The sequence below is a fragment of the Mus musculus genome, chromosome 7 (genome assembly GCF_000001635.26).
Source record: "Mus musculus strain C57BL/6J chromosome 7, GRCm38.p6 C57BL/6J".
NCBI classification, from domain to species: Eukaryota; Metazoa; Chordata; class Mammalia; order Rodentia; family Muridae; genus Mus; species Mus musculus.
In genome coordinates this window covers 33,696,268-33,706,289 of record NC_000073.6, presented here as the reverse complement: position 1 = coordinate 33,706,289, position 10,022 = coordinate 33,696,268, and the positions used below count along the sequence as shown (strand labels likewise).

The window sequence follows — 10,022 nt, the reverse complement described above, 5'->3', positions numbered from 1 at the left end:
TGTGGATGCCAGCAAAACTCATAAAGATTAGAACTGAGTAAGGGAGGTCTCCTGAAAACCTTGGACACTAAATCAAAAAAGAATTTATTTCATTCACGGAAAATGTCTGTGTTTATAATTTCCTTCTAAATGCAGCACAATTATTAACTTAAAAATAGAAAGAAGGAAACATACTGATAATTTTGGAATTTTGGTTTATTTAAAAACACAGAAATATTATGGGAATAAATTATTGTTTCTATCCCAAGTGCAGGATATGGGGCTGCTCCTGATTGCCCACACCAGCTGATTATGATTTGCCTCATGCTCTAGCAGGGACATGATTTTGCCAACTTCAGATAGTTTCTACAACTATGTGAAGTTTGAAATTCTATAGAATTTTCAAAACATATATAAATGCTAGGGACCAGATAGGTGGCTTCTTGGTTGTTGTTGGTCATGGATGGTTAAGCAGTCATGCAGAATGAAGAAACAAGAAGAAATTAGATATCCAGATGGTGAAGTTCAAACTTGCCCCAAGAGTTTGAAGCTCCTAACCAGGAAGAAGTAGTCTAATAATAATATTGCCCCCGTTCTGACCCCTGTCTTTATTCATGTATCTTTTTCCTTTTCCCTCTATCCTTTTTTCTCTTTTCTAGTGTTAAGAGATGAAATTGTGGAAAAAAAGGGGTATATAAGGGTGGAAGAAAGAAAAACCCACAAAATAGCTAATGAAAGCTACAGTGGACCCTTATCATCTCACAAATACCCTATCTCTTATACTGCTTCATTAGAGGTCACTTTGCATGGCACATCTCATGGAGACATGAAATATTTAAACCATGGCTGGAAAAGTCCTGGTGTTTCACTGGAGCATATGATAAGCCTAACCCAGTTTCTACCTTTCAGTCCCATCCTACCAGAAGATAATTATTTTTCTTGATATTTGAAGTTCTCTTAGATGGATCAGGTCTTTTTCCATAGACCACTACTCTGTCAGAGGGAATAGGTTCCTGGAGCCCTACTCCTATCACTGAGTAAGCTTTAGCCCTATGCATCCTCCTCCACCTTTGCAAAATCAGCCATGATACTGAGCTATACAAATGGGTCAGCATTCTCAGGAAGCAGAAGAAAGTGGCAAATGCCACCTGTATATTAATGGGTATTGAGATGAGTTGAACTAGAACCCTCTGGATTGCTGCATGACCTTATTAGAAGGAAAGCACCTTAACTGCTTGCTTATGGTCATTCACATTACTTTATGTTTTGGAGGAGATAAAGCCTGATGTTCATATATATGTGTTTGTGTGTATGTGCATGTGTGTGTGTGAATGTGTATGTATGTATATATATATATATATATATATATATATATATATATCCTTTTTTGTTATAAATATAATATAACATTATATTCAAATATTACATAAATTATCATATGTTTTACTATATAAATTTATTTAACATTAAATGTTATCTAGGTCTTGGGCTAGAAATGTAGCTACATGGATAAAATGCTTTCTGAGCATTCATAAGGCCCTGGGTTTGATGCTCAGCACTGCACAAAAGTGTGATGATGGTGGTATACACCTGAATAACCAATACTTGGAGGTGGATATAGGAAGATAAGAAATTTAAAGGCATCCTTAACCACATAGCAGCTTTAAGGCCACTCCATGCTAGAGCACCTTGTCTTTAAAAACAATAGTAATTCTTTAAAAACTCTTAATGAAGCTTCATGGTTAAGAGCACTGTCTGATCACTAGGAGGACTTGGGTCCAATTCCCAGCTCCCACATTGCAGCTCATTACCAGCTGTGATAAAGTTGATATAATACATCATAATACACAATAATAGATAATACATGATTTTGACTCTCTCTGCCCTTTGGGATTTAGGCTGATATTGGTCCATGAGTGCAAACTTAGCAGGTGTGAAAGACTGAGGTGTTCAGAAGCCCTGTGACTATGTTCGATAATGAAAAAGTACCAGGTCCAGATGCAAGGAGATAGATCACCATTACTTGGGGTGATTTAAGGCTTACACAATTTTAGGAGAGAGGGAAAAGAAGCATCCACGAAGGAGAAATTTCATTGGTGGAAGATTGAATGTACCAAAATACCTCATAGCATGGGGAATAATTTCAGGAATCTCAGGTGCTAGATTCTTATGGGTTCTTATAAGAAGGAAGTTGAATTTGCAATCTTTACTATGGCTGTGTGGGATTTTGCAAGTAGAGGTATGGGTGAGGTGTGAATGCCCCAGTCAAAGTCAGAGTAAGGGAAGCCCTGCCAATGAAGGGAGTCCTCCATCTTGTACTGAGCCCCAGAAAGCTATTACAAAATTGGTATAGTTTGAGCTGAATTTACTTAGCAGTGCAACATATACCAATCAAAGTGTACCTCCAGTTCTAGTGAATCTGGTGACCTCTTCTGACTTCCACAGTCAATAAGCATCAAATGGTGCACATACATACATGTAGGGAAATCACCTGTAAACACGAAGTAAATTAATTAAAAAATTATAAAGAAAAATTCAGAAGCATACTTTACAAATGAGTAAAGAGCCTAGACAGATAAAACAGCTTGCCAGATTTAGTATGATCTCTAGTTTTTGCAAATGTGATATTTTTCTTATTCCTGGTTTACAGAAGTCTATTGTGTATGCAGGCCATGCTTTAATAGTGCATAAGTCAGACTCAATGTTTTCTCTCAGGTATATTCTCATGATACTGCAAACACACACACACACACACACACACACACACACACACACACACACAAAGGTAGAAAGAATTCAGGTGACTAGGCTCTGAAAAGTGATGAGAGAAGCAGGAAATATATAAATATTTTCCAAACATATGCGATTATTGAGTGTAAAAGCAAGTTGCCATGGTAAAGGGGGTGATAAGTGTTTCTGCTAGCACAGAAGTGTATCCTGGGACTAGGAATCCTAGGAGCCATAGAACTCCTAAGGGAAAAATGTTTCCCAGTGGAAGGGTATCCCAAGACATGGAAGCTCAAAAAACCACACAGATTTGAAAGGAAGCACTCTCAACAAAGGCAAAACACCTCCCAATGAAGGGTAACACCAGCTGATCTGAGGACCTCAGGATCCCCAGCCCTGCTTCATGTCTTTGTTTTTTTCTCTTTTTGGCATTTTTTTCTTCTTTCCTTCTTCTGATGAGAGTCATACCAGTCAGGAAATCTCATGAAATAGATTTATTGTAGGGTCCATGGTGTGGAGGCATGAATCCAGGATGGCTGCCCTCTGCTCCAGGCAAAAAGACCATACCTATTTGGGATTTCTGAGGTGGTGAAGCTTCTAAGGGCAGAGATTTCCAGAGTAAGGGTTGATGGTATTTCAAGTCCTAAGCTTGGGGAACTTAGAGATTTGTAGCTTTCCTGTTTTGGGATTAGTGAGCTTTTGAAGGAAGCCCAGTGATTCATGGATTTTCCTCTTCAGGGAATGATGGGTTTATATTAATCCCTTCTTCCCTGCAACAGGCCTATGCGTTAGGGTGTGAAGTCATTCTTGTCTGCGGATTACTTTGTCTTATGTGCCATCTCTTTGGGGCTTTGGGGAGGAAGGGAGAGGCTGGAGAGGAGGTTATGCCACTTTAGACAGCTCCTGTGGTATAGCTCCTGCAGTGGTGTTTCAAGAAAGGTGGAACCTGAGCCCTGAAAGAAGTTGCCCACACCATGGATAGCTCCTACGTGGCTGTTTTAGCTGACCCTAGCAAGTTACTATGTCACGTTTTTGTGTACACCTTTTGCAACTCTTGTGAGGTCTGAAAATGAAGAGATGGTATGGTGGCTTCATTTTAACAGGAGCCGCCAATGGGACAGCTTCTGTGAGGCATTTTGCTGAGGTGGCTGGATGATCACCTTGGAAGGAGGGACATGCCTCCTCTTCAAAGGGTTTTGTTCCATGGGGGCTCTGGTGGTATGAAGCTGAAAGACTACAACATATGCATCCATGTTTGTTCTTTATTCTCCTAATACTACATGGAACCCAATGAGGATTTGTGTTGCTACAGGCCTTACATTATTAGAAATACGGTTGTGAATTTGAGTAGCATTATCTTGTTTGATCATCAACCTGAGTGAATGATACCCCATTGGAAAACCCATCCTAGAAATGTTACAGGGTACATACCTAGTTCAATTTCAAAGTACAAGAGATTCAAAATTCACTGGCTACCTTTTGATCTTAGTTTGCTTTTTATTGCAGTGATAAAGACCATAACCAAAAGCAACTCAGGATTAAAGGAGTTCAACTTTCAGCTGGCTCATATTAAGGTAGAGGAAGTCAGGGTAGGAAATAAAGCAGAGGTTAAGGAGGAAAAATACTTTCTGGCTTGTTCTGCATGCCTTCTTCAGCCTACTTTTTTGTACAACCTAGAACCACCTGCCCAAGTGTAGCAACACAAACCTACAGTGGGCTGAGGTCACCCATATTAATCATTAATCAAGAAGATGCCCTTGTTGAAGAGGCTGCCTTTTCTCTGATGTACACTATTGGCATCTTAATTAAATATGGGTTAGGTATAGCAGTGTGGGATTCTATCCACAACCTCTGTTCTATCTCAGTGCCCTATATGTCTGTTTCTAGGGTAGTACCAAACTGTTCTTATCACTACGGATATGTGGTATATTTGAGATCAGGAATAGTGATACTTCCAGACATATCATTAGTTCTCAGAACTTCATTGCCATTTATGTTTCCATTTTTAGGGTTTCTTTTTTAATTTCTGTAATGAATAATGCAGGCATTATGGTATAATTGCATTTTCACAACATTTACCCTTTTAGTCCCTGAGCATGGGAAGTCTTTTCATCTTCTGTCTTTCTCTATTTTGCTCTGTTTTAAAGCTTGTATTGCAAGCTTGTATTCTACTTCCTTTGTTTGGTTTATTCCAAGGAATTGTGATAGTCTTGGGGTGATTTTTAGTATGATAATTTCTCCGTTTCTTTTTTCCCCTCAGTATGTCTTTTATGGGTATATAAAAAGGCTACTGATTTTTGTATGTTTATTTTATATTCTGCCCTCTGGAATCTCCACTTTTGAAAGTGTTTATCTCTATGTGTTTCTGTTGGGGGTCCAGGCACTGCCTCACAAACCACATAAACACGGATCCCAGTCAGAAAAGGATAGCATATTGAGCTTTATTGGTTTATCAAGGATGCAGACCAGGCTCAGGAGGTAGCTGTGACCATGAGACAGGATCCTCCATAGCTTTTAAGCCTTGCAAGCCATAAAAAAATCTGTGCTAACTAACTCCACCAATCAGGATCAAGGGATAGGACACTTCCTTATGAACATGTCTTTGTTGTACATTTATTCTGCACTCATTGCTTGGGGTGTTGAAATGTGGAAGCAGGCTTGCCTTACCTAACATATATATCTTAACAGGATGTCTTTACCCACATACATGTCTGTTTATGTCTAATACTAGGATGTCAATACCCAGGGAGGTCTTAGGAACTTTATTTGACTCCAAGCCAAAATAGAAGTCTTATTCCAAATAGCTTCTTATATTGGTTTATGTATCTCTCTTATGTTGGGGTCCATCTCAGGGGAAGAGTCTAAAAAGAAAACCAAAATAGGGCATAATGAGGTGCAAGGAAGTGCTATCAGGTAGTTGGTTCTGGTTCAAGCATATTGTGGCTAAATATACAAAGTAGTTCTAACTGACTTCTACTGTTATGGGTTTCCAAGAACACCAAAGCACAGAACATAACAGAATATGCAACCACCTAAGTCAAGAGAAAATTTCCTCATAACAGCACATGAGGAAGTTTCTTTAAATCATTAGTAACAGCATAGAAAGGCTGCCTACACAGGCAAGAGTTACATAGGACTTAATAGATTCCTGGTGTAAAATAACATCATCTGCAAATAGATATTCTTAGGTTTCTTCCTCTTGTCTTTGTATCCCTTTTATTTTCTTCCATTGTCTTATTGCTCTGATGAAGAGTCCATACATGATATCGAATAGAAGTAGAGAGTGGGGACCCTTTTGTCTTACTCTTAATCTTAGTAGATATAATTTGAGTTTTTTACACTTATCTTTAACTGGCCTGTATGCTTATCATATATACGTATATATATTCTGTCCATTTCTATGCAGTTATTATCCTGAATAAGTGAATTTTTCATGGATTCCACTGAAATTTATCCAGGGGAAAACCATTGGATATTAACAAATGCTTCTCCTGCATTTGTTTAAATGTTATTTTTATTCCTCTCATTGAGTTTGTGATGACACACTGGGATATGTGTATGCAGAACTATCTCTGAAATGATGTGTTCCTGAATTGAGTTTAATGTGACTTTACTGAGAATATTGCATTCACTTTCGCCATAGAGAGTAACCTATGATTTTCCTTTCATGTTGTGTCTTTGTGTGACTTTGGTATCAGGGCAATATTGACTTCAATAATTGTGTTCTTATCTACTTTATGGAATAACTTGAGACTCATTAATATTTTTTCTTTTTTAATTAGATATTTTCTTTATTTACATTTCAAATGTTATCACCTTTCCTAGTTTCCCCTTTAAAAATCCCCTATCCCCTCCTCCCTCCCCGTGCTCCCGAACCCACCAACTCCCATCCCTGGTCCTGGCATTCCCCTATAGTGGAGCATAGGGCCTTCACAGGAACAAGAGCCTCTCCTCCCATTGATGACTGACTAGCCATCCCCTGTTGCATATATAGCTAGAGCCACGAGCTCCACCATGTGTTTTCTTTGATTGGTGGTATAGTTCCAAGTAGCTTTGGGGGTACTGGTTACTTCATATTTATGTTCCTTCTATGGGGCTTCAGACCCATTCAGATATCTGGGTATTTTTCTGGCTACTCACTAATAATTGGATATTAGCCCTGAAACTTAGAATACCCAAGATACAATTTGCAAAACACGAAACTCAAGAAGAAGGAAGACCAAAGTGAGGATACTTCGTTCCTCTTTGAATGGGGAAAAATACCCATAGAGGGAGCTAAAGAGACAAAGTTCAGAGCAGAGCCTGAAGAAATGACCATCCAGAGACTGCCCCACTTGGGGATACACCCCACAAACAACCACCAAACCCAGACACTAGGCAGATGCCAACAAGAACCTGCTGACAGGGACCTGATATAGCTTTCTACTGTGAGGCTCTCTGCTGGTGCCTGGCACATACAGAAGTGGATGCTCACAGTCATCCATTGGAGATTCATTAATCTTAGTTCTTTAAAGGCTTGGTAGAATTCATCAGTGATCTCAGCTGGTCCAGAAAATTTGACCTGGGAAACTTTTCACTACTATTTCAATCTCATTTGTGATGTAAGTTACATTGTAGTTGTAAGTTTTATTGTAGTTATAAGTTACATATCTTGCCATGTTTTAGCCCTGTTAGTTTGCATTAATGAAATCTATTTCTTTGGACTTTCCAGTGTAGTGTGACATATATCTTTAAGGTGTGTCTTTATGATCTTTCTAATATTTTTGACATTGTTAATGCAAGATGGGAGGAGAAAAATACCCAGTTAAATCATCATGGCTAAATTAATTAAAGAAAGCAATTAACTAAACCAAGCTATTTATTTGATATACAGCCTGCCTCACCCTAAGGTGGGGTTCCATATATCAGCATTGGACATGAAAAGGAAAGACCTATATAGCTCACAGGTAGGGAATTTCCCAATAAGTGATCTGGTGGGCAAAATAAGCAAGGTTACAGGCAATGTGGATTCCAATTCCCTCATAATAAAGGCTCAGTTTCTCATTTGAATTTTGGGCCTAAATCTTGTATACTAGCTCTCTGGTCTCATTAAACAAAGTGACAACTCAGTCTTGCCTCTAAGCACTTGTGTATGCCCAGGATTTTTAACACCTCCTATATGAAATTTTATCAATGGGGTAAATCGACACAGTCCCTGGTCTGGACTCCAGAAACCATAGTCCAAAGACCCAGTGGTTTACAGTGGGAATTGTAATTACCAAACTTATAACCACCTTCATTTTGAAATGAAAACATTTAAATTATGAAAAACAATTATTATTTATTAAAATAGGATTTCTCTGTATAGCCCAAGCTGGCCAAGATTTGTTTATAGATTAGGTTGGCTTCTGATTCACAAGAAACCTAACTGTCCTTGCCTTGGTCTTATAAGCATTGACATCAAAGTACTGAATTTGATTTTTCATCCATGCATCCTTAAAAAGATTTAAAGCCATTCATTTATTTCTCCCTTCTATGGAGATTAATATTTCTCTGGACAAATACACTTTCCCCTTTATCTTATTTTACACAAATACAAATATCCCTTTTATCTTTATATAAATTGAATTAATATTTTTCCTATAATTAACTGCATTTTAATTCCTTTATATTTACTGTATAAGTCTATTTTCAGGACAACATATGTATCATGTGCTAGGATAACCTGTCCCAGTGTACCCATGGATCCCTCATCGAAAGAACTCAGTTGCTTAATGTAGCATTGACATATTACACTTCTATTATTTCTCCCTTCTTTACCTATGGTGAAAAAAGTGTATATTTAGAATTAGCCATCAGGACTCAGTTTAGATGACCACAATCATCTTGGCAACATCTAGAGCATCCTAATCAGGAGCTAAGAAAACATACACCTTTTTCTCTCTGTCAGGCCTTGTCAGGGTATGGACTTTGGCCACATCAATGTCATAGAGTTTTTTCACGGACTCTTTGATCTGGTGCTTGTTGGCCTTGACATCCACAATGAACACAAGCATGTTGTTATTCTTTATTTTCTTCATGGTTGACTCGGTGGTCAGTGTGAGTTTGATGACAGCATAGTGGACAAGCTTGTTTCTCCTGGGCACACAATTTTAAGGATATTTTGGCTGTCTCTGGAGCCACAGAGACTTGGGCTGCCTGGAGGCAGGTGACATTCATATCTTCTTTTTGTGGCTGTGGATGACTTTCAGCACTGCCTTCTTAGCTTTTGAGGCATTCACTTTGGCTTCAGCTTTGAGAAGGGCCAGGGCTTCCTTCTTTGCTTTTGGTGCCATCTTGGTGAAAAGGCTATTTTTTCCTTCTAAAATATACTTACTGTAATTTTTATATATTTCTCCAGTCTATAGAGTTTAATATCTCTGTGGATAAATGTACTTATATTGAAACCAGTTTCTTAAGATGGCATTGAAATCTCACATTTCCATTTATTCTTTATACTTTTTTTGGAAGGCATGTAGCCTTGCTTTCTGCCCTCTGAGTAGCAGGAATTTGCCTGCTTCTTTGCACAGCAAGGGGCTTTAGCATCTTAGGAATTAAGCAGCATCTCCAAGAAAGCAGAGAAGCATTGAGAGACCTCAGGCTGGAGCCCAAGCCTGCCCCTTAGCATGTTGTTTGGTTGTGGTTTGGGGGGGGCTCAACTTCATCTTAACTTAGAATCACTCATGCCAAAATTTGTATTTTTGTCCTAGTCCTCCCACTCCCAAAACAGCTTCAAGAAAAACCACACAGCTACGAAATCAATTCTCCCCACCACCTAATCTTAAGACGACAGTGTATGTTTTCCATTTGGCAATCCAACACTAATTTTTTTAAAAGTGAACTTTTGCTAGATATTGAGGTTTTAGTATATTATAGAAATTTTTAATCTAAACCTGGGGTTTCCACACAGGTTTTGGTTCTTTAGTTCCTGGATAAAATACACACATAAACTTTATAAGAATCTTTAATCAACACTAGAACTGGACAGATAACTACCACTTATGCTATTAGAATCTACGTTACTATCAATAACCTTGAATTGTTAATTACTACTTATTGTGTTTCATCTGGGCTCAACAATTGGCCAGCCCTCAAGGCCACATTTTTTTGGTTCACTTATGCCATCGTGGTTTCTCCTTCTCCCTCCTGCACCTTCTTCTCCTCATGGTCCTCTTCTGACCCCAAGGCTGGGAAACTTAAACCCCATTTATGTCTGTTATGCTCAGCTATTGGCTGCTGGTATCTTTATATACCAACAAGAAATGACTTGGATCAGGGTCACAGGTCTATGTGCAGAT

The 10,022-nt window shown here is 38.5% G+C and overlaps 1 pseudogene; it reads right to left on the bottom strand.

Moving 5' to 3' along the window:
- Rpl23a-ps12 (ribosomal protein L23A, pseudogene 12) lies at positions 8,507–9,033 on the bottom strand (annotated as a pseudogene).